Here is a 14,110-nt window from a genome sequence, read left to right on the forward strand (position 1 = left end):
TCGTGGCTCAGATGGGCCATCTTGCCCCCAAGACCCTAGAAAAAGAAGGTGTGCAGGAGAAGGCCTCCATCGGGGCCCCTATACCACAGGTTCACTGGCCAGCTCTCCGCTCCCTCTGCCGGGGTTGGTCCAAGATGGCCGTATGACCCAAGACAGTCCCCCTTTGAGGGTGGAGGGGGACCATCCTGGAACGAGATGGGAGGGCCTCCCAGGGAGCCCAGACTAGGATAGGAGAAAAGAGGGGAAGAAAACCATCTCTGACTTCGCCTGAAGCAGCAGCAGTGAGCAAATAAAGTTCATCTGGAGCCTTATTTCTTCTATGCCCCTGCCCCACCCTACAGCACCCACAGACAGGGACCAGCCTGCATCCTCCAAAATGTCCTGCCTTGACCCTGTATTCCTGAGAGGCCCCTTTCCTGCCAGGGCCAGGCCTGCCCCTGAGGGGCCTGGTCATCAGCACTCCAGTTCTGCCTGCTGAAACTGCGCATGCCACATCTCATGAATCTATCTTCATCTTGGAGGGCCACTTCCCTGTGCTCTATCCAGACTCAGAGAGCAAATTATAGCCCCCCAGAACATCTGACCCCAAGGGGCACTGGAAAACTGACACCAGAGCAGCCCTTCTCCAAAGAAAAATACTGGAGTAATTCCCAAAGCCTCCCCACTTCCCAGAGGCAGGACGTGGCCATTCTCTGTGTGTGGTCCTAAGCCCAGAGCCCTCCAGCATGCCATCCTTCCTCCCAAAACCTCAGAGGAAAGGGACATTATCTTCACTCCAGTCACAGAGGGGGACACTGCAGCTCAGCACTGAGAGTCATGTCCTAAGTGGGTCCCCACTGGCTCCCAGCAGGGGGCCTATGTCTTATGTAACTTTCTCTCAGTAGCAGATCCTGCTACACAGATCGAATGCAAGGACTTTATTTGGGAGGCAACCCAAGAAGAATAGTAGGGGAATGGAGAATGAGGCAGAAAAGGGAAGAAAGCCAACACAAGTTGGCTTCCTGAGTTGAATAGTGTCCCTCATCCCAAATCCATGTTCACCTGAAACCTCAGAATGTGATTTTACCTAAAAGTATATTTTTCACAGATAAAGTTAGTTAAAATGAGGATCGAGTGGGCCCTAAACCCAGTGATTGGTGTCCTTATAAGAAGAGGACAGGACACACAAGGAAGGCCTTGTGATGACAGAGGCAAAGACTGGCATGTCGCAACTACGAGCCAAGGAACAGCAAAGTTCACCCGGAGTGACCAGCAGCTCACTCTGGTGTGTGCGGCATAGAAGGATCCTTTCCTAGAGCTTCCAGAGTGTACACAGCCCTGACAATATCTTGATTTCAGACTACTGGCCTCCAGAACTTTGAAAGGATAAATTTCTGTTGTTTTAAGCCACTAAATTTGTACAACAGCTCTAGCAAACTGATACAGATTTTGTACCAGGAAGGGGGATGCTGCTATAACAGATATCTAAAAATGCAGCTGCGGAACTGGGTAATGTGTAGATGCTGGAAAAGTTTTGAGGCACATGATAGAAAATGCCTCGATTTCCTTGAAGACATTGTTGGTAGAGATACGGACAACAAAGGTGATTCTGGTGAGACTGAGGTCAGAAAGAAGTGAGGACTCTTGGGCATATACCTGAAGAAAATCATAACTCGAAAAGATACACACACCTCAATGTCGATTGCAGCACTGTTTACAATAGCAAAGACATGGAAGCAATCTAAATGGATAAAGTAGGCATGATAGAAGCAACATGGATAGACCTAGAGATATCTCACACTAAGTGAAATAAGCCAGACAGAAAAAGACAAACATCATGATGTTGCTTATATGTGGAATCAAAAAGCAAACAAACAAAAAAGATACAAATGAACCCATATACAAAACAGAAATAAATGCACAGACATAGAAAACAAATTTATGGTTACCAAAGGGGAAAGTGGGAGAGAGGAATACATTAGGAGTTTGGGATTAACATATACACACTATATATAAAACAGATAACTGACAAGGACCTACTGTATAGAACAGAGAGCTATACTCAATATTTTGCAATAACCTATAAGGGGAAATGATCTGAAAAATGTATATATGTATGAATAACTGAACCTCTTTTCTGTACTGATGTACGACATTGTAATTTTTTACTTCAATTAAAAAAAAGAAAAACCTCCAAAAAGGAAAAGAAAAGAAAGAAGTGAGGAGAATGTAGAGAAAGTTTCTATTGTCTCAGAGAATACATATATGGTCATGAACATATTTTTGATATAAGTATGAACATGAGAGGTGCTTCCAGTGAGATCTCAGATGGAAATGAAGAACTGGTTATTTGAAAAGCCATAAAGTAGAAGAAACTTGGCTGAATTATGTTCTAATGTTGAGTGGAAAGTAGAAATTGTAAGGAATGAACTTGACTATTTAGCTGAGGAAATTTCCAAGTAAAATGTGGATGATATGGCCTGGTTTCTCCTTGCTGTTTATAGTAAAATCTGAGAGGAAAGGAAAGGAAACTGCGGAAGGAACTGATAAGCAAAAAGGAATCAGCACTTGATGATTTGGGAAGTCCTCAGACAGTAAAGAATCTGCCTGCAATATGAGAGACCTAGTTTGATCCCTAGGTCGAGAAGATCCCCTGGGGAAGGAAATGGCTACCCACTCCAGTATTCTTGCCTGGAGAATCCCATGGACAGAGGAGCCTCGCGGGCTACAGCCTATGGGGTTTCAGAAAGTCAGACACAACTGAGCGACTTTCAATTCACTTCACTTCAGATTGTTAAATTTAGGAAATTTACTGTTCAGAAAGTGTGGTCTAAAGAGAGCACCAAAGGTGTGGGAGAGCCTACTGCTGAAGAGATTAGGCACATGACTTGCAGGCCTACTCCACCATCTCAGGGGAATGAAGGAACAAAGATGGGGTTATTCAGGAAAGATCTGTGGAGCCTCTTATCTGATGGTGTGGCTCCCTGTGAATTATAGAGAAGACCGACAAGGTTTTTGAGACTGTTACATTAGTTACATCTGCCAGTTTGAGAGGCCCAGGGATGGAATGAAGTAAAGAAAGAATGGCTTGGAGGGCAGAGCCATGAAGGCAGAGGCAGAGAAAAGAGAAGGTGGGGCTACAGCTGCTGCCCAAGCCACAGAAAGCAGGGCCACCATCACGCACCCAGAGCATCAAGCCACAAAGGGTTATTTACAGGCCTTGAAATCTACTGGAACTGGCACTGCTGGGCTTCCGACTTGCACTGGACCAGTGGCTCCTTTGCACCTTCCTTTTTCTCCCTCTAGGACTGATTTACGATTTTGGGAGATGTTGGGATGGGGTGCATGTATTTTGTACATGGGGGACCAATGTGACTTTTGAGGGGGTCAGAAGGCAGATGATGATGGGTTAAATAGTGCCCTCCACTAAAATTCATGTCCACTTGGAATGTCAGAATGTGACATTATTTGGAGGTAAGGTCTTTGCAGATGTAACTAGTTAAGATGAGGTCCATCCAATCACTGCTGTCCTTATAAAACACAGACGCGATGGTGGGGGCAGACTGCAGTGGTGCACCTACAAGCCAAGCCACACCAAGGATTCATCTGTTGTTTTAAGCTTCCTGATTTGCAGTACTTCCTTGTAGTGGTCCCAGGACACTGATACACTGATACACCTTAATACACAATGACTCTGTGTATTAGCAAGCAACTGAGGTCTGGAGCAACTGAAGCCTGGCTGCAGGGGAAGCCTGTGTGCCAGTCACCCCATTCTTCCCTGCAGAGACCTCAGGACAATGCTGGGGTTTTTAGATCTCCCCCAGTGAGATGAGATGAAGTGCTCGCAATGGGACTGTGTGAGCCATCTCAGTACAATGATGTTAGGGAGGTCCTGAGTAGGGTTTGGGCTTATGTGAGGCAATTTTGATGAGGGTTCAAGGAAGCAGAGCTGGGTTGGATGCTGTTAGGAAGTGGGACTTGTTCTATGCTTGAGTATCAGTAAATTTTATTGGAAAGTGTGAGAAATGAAGGGAAGCAAAAGCTGTGGCTGATAACAAAGCAGTGGTTACTTATATCACCAGGATGGGGACAGTTAGTTAATGTCTCTATCCTGGCAATATATGGTGTTGCCTGTCTCACAGAGTGACCTTGTCTGATGTTGATGTTCTGTGACAGTTTCTGTTCATCAGGACAGCCCCAGCTTTCTCATAGTGCAGAACCATCACCTCGGAGCTCACCTGCCCACGGGGCTGGGGGCTGGGAGCTGGCAGCACACTGCATCCTGCAGGGCCACACAAGGAAGCACCATTGTTGCTCAGGAAGCAGAGGGAGAGGGGGACCTGTGGCGAGAACCTTTACCATGGTTTCTTCAGGAACCACTCTGCAGATAAATACTTCAGTAGGCTCTCCAAGCAGAGAAGGCAATGTCACCCCACTCCAGTACTCTTGCCTGGAAAATCCCATGGCTGGAGGAGCCTGGTAGGCTGCAGTTCATGGGGTCGCTAAGAGTTGGACACGACTGAGTGACTTCACTTTCACTTTTCACTTTCATGCATTGGAGAAGGAAATGGCAACCCACTCCAGTGTTCTTGCCTGGAGAATCCCAGGGACGGTGGAACCTGGTGGACTGCCGTCTATGGGGTTGCACAGAGTTGGACATGACTAAAGCGACTTAGCAGCAGCAGCAGCTACAGGAAGGACTGAGTGAGCAGGCTTTACTCCTGGGCCCTGGGAACCCAAGAGATCACAGAGGCTGGCAACATGGGGCACAGAGTCAGGTAGGAGCAGGTATTTAATGACTGGATTGAATAAAATAGGGAGTCAAGGAACAGCTGGGCAGGGACCTTTTAACTAATCACACTGTGAGTCCGGTTTTGAGAGGTGGTAGCCATCAGCACGGAGAAGGCAATGGCACCCCACTCCAGTACTCTTGCCTGGAAAATCCCATGGACGGAGGAGCCTGGTGGGCTGCAGTTCATGGGGTCACTAGAGTCGGACACGACTGAGCGACTTCACTTTCACTTTTCACTTTCATGCACTGGAGAAGGAAATGGCAACCCACTCCAGTGTTCTTGCCTGGAGAATCCCAGGGACGGGAAGCCTGGTTGGCTGCCGTCTATGGGGTTGCACAGAGTCGGACATGACTGAAGCTATGCAGCAGCAGCAGCAGCAGCTATCAGCAAGGCAAGACTGACCCCCCAGTCCTCTGAAGGCTGAAGGAGCATGTTCCCTACCGAGGATCACCGTGTTCTGCCCACACGTAGTCTCTGCACAGGGGCCCCAGTGAGCACAGAGATACACAGACATTTAGCCCGTGCACTACCCTTGGGGATCTTGGCCTTCACCAAACGGGCTGGCCTCAGCCTCCCCTGGCCCTCCTTGAGCCTCTCAGAGGAGCTGAAAACAAGGTGGTTTCCAGGAGGACTGGGGCCATGGAGGGACAGGGGAGAAACGTGTACAGCAATATGCATGATTCACATGAGCTTGGACCCACCTGGGCTGAGCTGGGCCTCGATGGGAGGGAAAACTCGAGGACACCATCACTGGAACTCCACAAGTGGGTATGTGAGAGATGACCTTGTCTCTGGTTATGGTCCCTGCCCACCTGCCCTCAGATAGCATCTTTACAGCCCAAGGCCAGGTGAATAAAGTGTACATTCCCCTGAACTGTTCAGAAAATGTGGACAAACATCAAAAACGTAGACATTACTCATATTTCCTATCAGCACTTAACGCCATGTCCTCCAGCCCTCCTGTGTCTGCATCTGCTTGTGCATGTTTTATCAGAACTCAGATTACACCTACGCTTAGGGTCTGAGTTTGATCCTAGCTCTATAATATGGAGTGGCCTGCTCGTGTGCAGGTGCCCATCAGATACCCAAGAGAAGTCTGGCCTACTGCTTGTGCTCCCACGGTGGCCCTCAGATTTGCTGAAGGTGAGGTCTGTCTCCTCCCCTTGAACCTGAGTTCCATGGCAGCTTGATAAACAGAACACAATGGAAGTGACATTCCAGGCTAAGGCCTGGATAAACATGCAGTTTCCTGTCTTCAGGAATGCTTGCTCCTAGAAGACAGCGCCATGTCCTAAGGAAGCTCAAGCAGCCTGTGGAGAGGTGATGATGCCCTGGGATGAGCCCTCTCTAGTGGAGTCTCACCGTGGAGCAGAGCCAAGGTGCTGAGCCCTGCCTGGACTGCAGATTTATGAGCAGAAATGACTGCTGCTGTAATAAACAGTATCTGTTATAAACAGTATCTGTGGTTATGCAGTCACAGGTTCCCAGAACCCTGGTCCATCGAGTGACTCTACCTGACACAGCTCTTTGTCCAGGGATGAACACATGGTCCAGCCCACCTCTGGGATGAGGTGTTGGGATGCTGAAAGAGTTGCTCCCCTGCTCTGGGATTCTTAGCCTGAAGGGCATCCCTCAAAACTTTGAAACTGCCAACAGCTTTCTCTTCTGGGTTGATATTGGATTTCTATTCCTTGAAGATGACTAGTGCAGCTACTTAGCAAATGTATGACTCACAGGCCTGAGCCTCAGTTTCTCACTTGTAAAATGGGGACAGCAAAGCGCTCATGATTACCGGAAAATCAGTAAGCATCAGACTGAATGGTAGAAAAGCAGCTGCCAGCACAGGGAGTGAGGAGGTGAGTAGGTACGCTGGCTGCAGGGCTCAGAACAGCCCCTTCCTGCTCTCGGCTGTCCCAGCCTTCCTACTGGCCCTGATGGGGCTCGCATCCTGAGCACACTTGGTCTTGCAATGTACATCTTGTCCTTCCTTTGGCCCATCTCAGGGAAACTGAGAGGCAGAGAGAGCCAGAAAGTCAGGCCCCAGAGGCTGGGCCTTGGGGGTGAGCTCTGTTGCTATGGACAGATCCTTCCCCCAGGCCTCAGATTCCCCATCTGTGAAATGGGAGCCCTCCAAGCACTTGTTCCATGCAGGTCTCTCCAATGCGTTCATTTGGATGGCCTTGGCCAGCCTTCCAGACCTTATGAAAGACCACTCCTTAGGAGGCCCAGGAAGTGCCTTCCCACAAGGTGTGTGCCAGGCCACAAGCCTGGGCCTCAGTACCCCTGAGCCACAGCCTCAGTAGATGTGGCTTGGGAGAGGTGGGGAGGAGACAGGAGCCCAGAGACAGGGCAGAGCTTACCCAAAGTCGACCAGCAGGGTGCAGAAGTAGTTAAAATGCCCTGTGAGGGGCTGATGAGGGCCAAGAGGTCACAGGGGCTGTGTTAGGCAGGGGGAAGCAGGCAGGGAGCATGGGGAGACAGGCTCTCATACCTCTCCTGTCACTGGGGACTCGGGCTCCTGCCATGCTGGCTGTGCAGGTATATGGCCTCAAAGAAGCTTAACTGGCTCAAAACCACCAACCCTCTGGATTACCCTGGACTCACCAACACACATTTTACCCCAGGCTTACCTAGGAAAAACTTCTGTCTGTGAAAACATACCCGTTCCCCCTGGCAGAGCACACCCAAACCCTGTGAGTGAGCCCTCAGACCACAGTAATGAGGCATCATTCGAGCAGGCAAATGGCCACAGGTGGGATCATTCTACCTCCCTGAGTCCAGCTTCCCCATCTGTAAATGAGGGGCCAGTCCATATCTTTTCTGACAGGTAGAATTCAGAACTGTCCAGTGACTGTGTGTAATCATTTACATGTGTTCCACCTTTAAAATCTTTATTAGTCTCCTGTTTTCTGAAAAGAAGTAGATTCATGCCTATTGCAAAAAAAATCAGACAACACAGAGAAGCATCAAGAGGCAGGAGAAAATGAGCTACAATCTGGCCACCCAGAGGTGAAGGAGGAGCCCCCAAAGCAACCCATCAGGCTTTGTCCCTCCTGGGCACCCTGTGTCCTGGCTCCCAAGTGGGCCTGGCATTCAGGAGGGGCTGGTCCTCTCTTTTCTATGACTCCGTCATCTGCTTTTGCCCCACCCAGGAAAGCACAGAGCCCATAGGCCTGCTTCCTCCCAGCTGCCTTGCTACATATCTCCAAGCCATCACTGTGAACCTGTGGGTAGTGCTCAGATGTCACCGGGGGTAACTCACCTTTCTCCCTCCTGAAGGTCAAGGAATGTCTCGCTTGTGCAGACTCAGGGCCAGGGAAGACAACCCAGCAGTCAGAGTCCTGATGGGGAGTGGGCTCCGGGCAGGCATTCCCTACAGAAAAGGACCAGCTCTGGCCTGCCTTTGGAGCAGCCAGAGGACTAGTGCGTGTGGAGGATGACAAACAGCCTGGCAGAAAATATTTTGGGGAGAATTCTTCTCTCCCCAGGCACGCAGCTCATTGGAGCTACAAGTTTAGATTACTTTTTAAAATAATTGCTCTTAATTTAAAAATGTAATTTTTTATAAAAGAGGCCAAGCCCATGAGTGCTTAGTCACTTTGCTCATTCAGGTCTGACTCTCTGCGGCCCCATGGACTGTACCCCGCTAGGCTCCTCTGTGCATGGGATTTTCCAGGCAAGAATACTGGAGTAGGTTGCCAATTCCTACTTCAGGGGATCTTCCTGACCCAGGGATAGAACCCACATCTCTCATGTCTCCTGCATTGGCAGGCGGGTTCTTTACCACAAGTGCCACCTGGGAAGCCCTTAAGCCCATGAGACCACCCAAGGCAGCTGGGAGGAGGCAGGCCCTGACTCTTACTTTGGGATGGAATTTTCTAGCCTTGGTCCATTATGAGAAGTTTTTAAGATAAAAATCTTATTTTTATACTGAGAGAAAAAATGAATATTTAAAGAAAAACAAAAAGCATTTTACATTTCCAAGGTTATTATACAATTTGTGGAAAACAAACACACACAAAATGACCACCCCCTGGGGTACCATGGCCTATGGATGCTGTGTCAGGAGAATCAGGTTAAGGTAGGCTCTCTGGGACAGGCAACACTCCAGCTAAATCTTGAGGGAAGGAGATGCCCAGACAAGATCTTCAGCATCCCCCTCAAAATCTCTGGTAGCATGTGTGTAAGCCCATTTTACAGAGCAGAATATTGAGACCCAGAGCTTCCAGAACCCTCTCCTTTCACCAGTCTCCCTGGTTCCTTCCTGCCAGTTCATTTATTCAACAAGTGTTTGTCTGGGCATACTCTGTGCTCCCAGATGCCAATGAAGATGGGGAAGAGGTAATGGGGTGGGGGCTGGATCCCCAAATGCAGAGAGGCCAAGGCTTGGGTCAGCTTCTTAAGAGCCTCTGCTGGCTTTTTCTTGCCTCTTTGCCAGCTGCCCACATGCTGCCTTCAGCAGGGGAGCCATATGTCTTGTCTGCTTCATAGAACTTGGGGTCATGCAGCACGGAACAGCTTTGTCTGGGAAGGGCATCAGGGAGGGCTCCCTTAAGGAGGTGGCTAAGGCCTGAGGGCCTGGGGACACCAGCCTGGCATAGCACAGGCACTGTTCCCCATCTGGGCCAGGTCTTGGAGAGGAGGGGGGAAGGTAGGGTTGGCCTAGCTTTCAGACGATGGTCTATCCCTGATCATGTCACAGTCTCCCTTCCCTTGGGAGGGTGGCAGGATCTTTTCTATCCCTTAGATTAGACTTTTAAGGCTCAGGCATTGGGTGCCTGTCAGAACTATGATCCCTGACATGAATGGGGCAGGGGTTGAGGTGGTGGCCCAAGCAGTCTGAGTCTGTGGTGAGCTACTGCCTCAGTTTCCCATGGTAGGTGTTGCTGGTGTTCCAGGAGCATGCCTTTCCAAGAAGCCCCAGAAAAGATGGATGGGGTCTAGACTGAGTTCATATTGGCCGAGAACCCACTGTCTCCCACTGCTCCTGAAGATGTCTTTGACACAAGTCGGTGTTCTGAGGCATAACAAGATGGACGGTTTCTTGTACAGAAGTCTCAGGCCACTCCCAGTTCCTTAACAGGACAAATGGAGGCCAGCACCACATGCTTGAATACCCAGAACATGTAAGTGTGCCACAGATGGCCAAGAAAACATGTTGTTTCACTCCTGACATGTTATAGGCTGTTATGGGCTGAACTATGTCCTTGTCAAAATTCAAGTGATTGAGACTTAACCCTGAGTACCTCAGAACATGACCTTATTTTGAAATATGGTCTTTATAGAAGCAATCAAGTTAAAACAAGGTCATTAGGGTGGCCCTATTCCAATAGGACTGGGACCCCTATAAAAAGGGGAAATTTGGACACAGAGACAGACGCGCACAAAGGGACAAAACAGCTGTGTAAAAACTGGAATGATGCTGCCACAGCCAAGGAATTATCTGAAGAGAAGTGCGGGAGAGGCATGGAAAAGACCACTTCCTAGTACCTTCATGGGGAGCACAGCCCTGCCAGCACCTTTACCTCAGACTTCTGGCCTCCAGAACCCTGAGATTACACACTTCTGGAGTCCTAAGGTACCTAGTCAGTGGTACCTTGTTATAGCAGCCCCGGGAAGCATATACATTCTAAACAACCAGGCCCTGGCCCAGCGTGTGGTAGTGTAGGCAGCCCGCAGGCAGCTCCTACCAGCTCTATCCTGTGATTTCAAGGGCCACACCAGACCTCCCCTTCCAACCCTGATAATGCATCTTCAGACAGCTGTCCTGGGTACAGTGTTGTGCACAAAACATCAGAGCCAATGAGAAGGCCACAAGACCCCAGAGGTGAGCATGGGGCCATCTGTAGGAAATTCTGGGGTCTCATGTCCCTGAGGGCTTCCCTTTGGGGCTCAAGGGAAGACACGACTTGTGGTTCAGTTGGTAAAGAATCTGCCTGCAATGCGGGAGACCTGGGGTCGATCCCTGGGTTGGGAAGGTCCCCCGGAGAAGGCAAAGGTTATGCACTCCAGTATTCTGGCCTGGAGAATACCATGGAGTGTATAGTCATGGGCTTGCAAAGAGTCAGACATGACTGAGCCACTGTCGTATGTCCCTGAGTGTGGTCTGGAGGCGGCAGATCACAGTGGGCCCTGCAGACACCCCTGGATTCTCAGTGTGACAGATGGGACGAACATGCTTGGTTCATATCAAGGGAAATGAAGAAAGTCATTATGTGTGACCCACAGATCTAAATATTATGGGGAGAAACAACTCTGACTTAGGAAAGAGGAGGGCGCTTATATATTACATTGAACATGAGTGTCTACTAGACTAAGAAAGCAAAGGCAGGGAGGGGCTGGCCTGCTGGGACCCTGCCCTACTGTCCCACAAGATACCAATCTCTTTGCTGCTGCCTGCCAGGCACTCCAGAGCCAGTTCTGTCCACCTGGGCCATCTCAGATTCCAGGGGTGGCCACACTGAATTTCTGGTTGTACCTCGAGCTTCCAAAGAATTAAAATCGTAAGGCCTTTGCGTCAGCTGTTCTGTCTTGTGGTGGTTTTCTGGATTTATCTTGGTATTTCAGTTCAGTTCAGTTTAGTTCAGTCGCTCAGTCGTGTCCGACTCTTTGCCACCCCATGAATCGCAGCACGCCAGGCCTCCCTATCCATCATCAACTCCCGGAGTTCACTCAGACTCACGTCCATCGAGTCGGTGATGCCATCCAGCCATCTCATCCTCTGTCATCCCCTTCTCCTCCTGCCCCTAATCCCTCCCAGCATCAGAGTCTTTTCCAATGAGTCAACACTTCACATGAGGTGGCCAGAGTACTGGAGTTTCAGCTTTAGCATCATTTCTTCCAAAGAAATCCCAGGGCTGATTTCCTTCAGAATGGACTGGTTGGATCTCCTTGCAGTCAAGGGGACTCTCAAGAGTCTTCTCCAACATCACAGTGCAAAAGCATCAATTCTTCGGTGCTCAGCTTTCTTCACAGTCCAACTTTCACATCCATACATGACCACAGGAAAAACCATAGCCTTGACTAGATGGACCTTTGTTGGCAAAGTAATGTCTCTGCTTTTCAATATGCTATCTAGGTTGGTCATAACTTTTCTTCCAAGGAGTAAGTGTCTTTTAATTTCATGTGGATCCCTGGGTCTGTCTTGGTTTGCACTCCTGGTCTAACAGTGGATCCTATGTCTGCTTTGCTCTCCATTGCTTAGTTCAGTGTTGGGTCCCGGATCTATCTGGGTCTAATGTAGGTTCCTGTGTCTACCTGGGTCTCCATTCCTCCATTCCTGGGGCATTCCTGGATATGTCTTAGCCTGCACTCCTAATCTAATGGGGGATCCCTGTATTTGTCTGTATTTGTGGATACCTGTATTTGTCTGGTGGAGAAGAAAAAGGCAGCCCACTCCAGGATTATTGCCTGGAGAATCCCAGGGACAGAGGATCCTGGTGGGCTGCCATCTATGGGGCTGCACAGAGTCAGACACGACTGAAGTGACTTAGCAGCAGCAGCAGCAGTATTTGTCTTGTGTTTGTATTTGTCTCCACTGCTTAGTAATACCTCTATTACTATTCTGAGGTCTAAAGGTGGACCCCTGAATCTACCATGGTCTCCACTACCTAGTCTAATGGAAGATCCCTGTGTTTATCATTGTCTGTACTGCTACCCTAATGTTGGATCCATGTGAAACGAAGAGAAGCGAAAAGCAAAGGAGAAAAGGAAAGATATTTCCATCTGAATGCAGAGTTCCAAAGAATAGCAAGAAGAGATAAAAAAGCCTTCCTCAGCGATCAATGCAAAGAAATAGAGGAAGACAACAGAATGGGAAAGACTAGGGATCTCTTCTAGAAAATTAGAGATACCAAGGGAACATTTCATGCAAAGATGGGCTCGATAAAGGACAGAAATGGTATGGACCTAACAGAAGCAGAAGATATTAAGAAGAGTTGGCAAGAATACACAGAAGAACTGTACACAAAAGATCTTCACGACCAAGATAATCATGATGGTGTGATCACTCACCTAGAGCCAGATATCCTGAAACGTGAAGTCAAGTGGGCCTTAGAAAGCATCACTACGAACAAAGCTAGTGGAGGTGATGGAATTCCAGTTGAGCTATTTCAAATCCTGAAAGATGATGCTGTGAAAGTGCTGCACTCAATATGCCAGCAAATTTGGAAAACTCAGCAAGCAGTGGCCACAGGACTGGAAAAGGTCAGTTTTCATTCCGATCCCTAAGAAAGGCAATGCCAAAGAATGCTCAAACTACCGCACAATTGCACTCATCTCACATGCTAGTAAAGTAATGCTGAAAATTCTCCAAGCCAGGCTTCAGCACTACGTGAACCGCGAACTTCCAGATGTTCAAGTTGGTTTTAGAAAAGGCAGAGGAACCAGAGATCAAATAGCCAACATCTGCTGGATCATTGAAAAAGCCAAAGAGTTCCAGAAAAACATCTATTTCTGCTTTATTGACTATGCCAAAGCCTTTGACTGTGTGGATCACAATAAACTGTGGAAAATTCTGAAAGAGATGGGAATACCAGACCATCTGACCTGCCTCTTGAGAAACCTGTATGCAGGTGAGCAAGCAACAGTTAGAACTGGACATGGAACAACAGACTGGTTCCAAATAGGAAAAGGAGTATGTCAAGGCTGTATATTGTCACCCTGTTTATTTAACTTCTATGCAGAGTACATCATGAGAAACGCTGGACTGGAAGAAACACTAGCTGGAATCAAGATTGCCGGGAGAAATATCAATAACCTCAGATATGCAGATGACACCACCCTTATGGCAGAAAGTGAAGAACTAAAAAGCATCTTGATGAAAGTGAAGGAGAGTGAAAAAGTTGGCTTAAAGCTCAACATTCAGAAAACTAAGATCATGGCATCTGGTCCCATCACTTCATGGCAAATAGATGGGGAAACAGTGGAAACAGTGTCAGACTTTATTTCTGGGGGCTCCAAAATCACTGCAGATGGTGATTGCAGCCATGAAATTAAAAGATGCTTACTCCTTTGAAGGAAAGTTATGACCAACCTAGATAGCATATTGAAAAGCAGAGACATTACTTTGCCAACAAAGGTCCATCTAGTCAAGGCTATGGTTTTTCTAGTGGTCATGTATGGATGTGAGAGTTGGACTGTGAAGAAGGCTGAGCGCCAAAGAATTGATGCTTTTGAACTGTGGCGTTGGAGAAGACTCTCGAGAGTCTCTTGGACTGCAAGGAGATCCAACCAGTACATTCTAAAGGAGATCAGTCCTGGGTGTTCTTTGGAAGGACTGATGCTAAAGCTGAAACTCCAATACTTTGGCCACCTCATGTGAAGAGTTGACTCATTGG

The sequence above is a fragment of the Bubalus bubalis genome, chromosome 3 (genome assembly GCF_019923935.1).
Source record: "Bubalus bubalis isolate 160015118507 breed Murrah chromosome 3, NDDB_SH_1, whole genome shotgun sequence".
Classification (NCBI taxonomy): domain Eukaryota; kingdom Metazoa; phylum Chordata; class Mammalia; order Artiodactyla; family Bovidae; genus Bubalus; species Bubalus bubalis.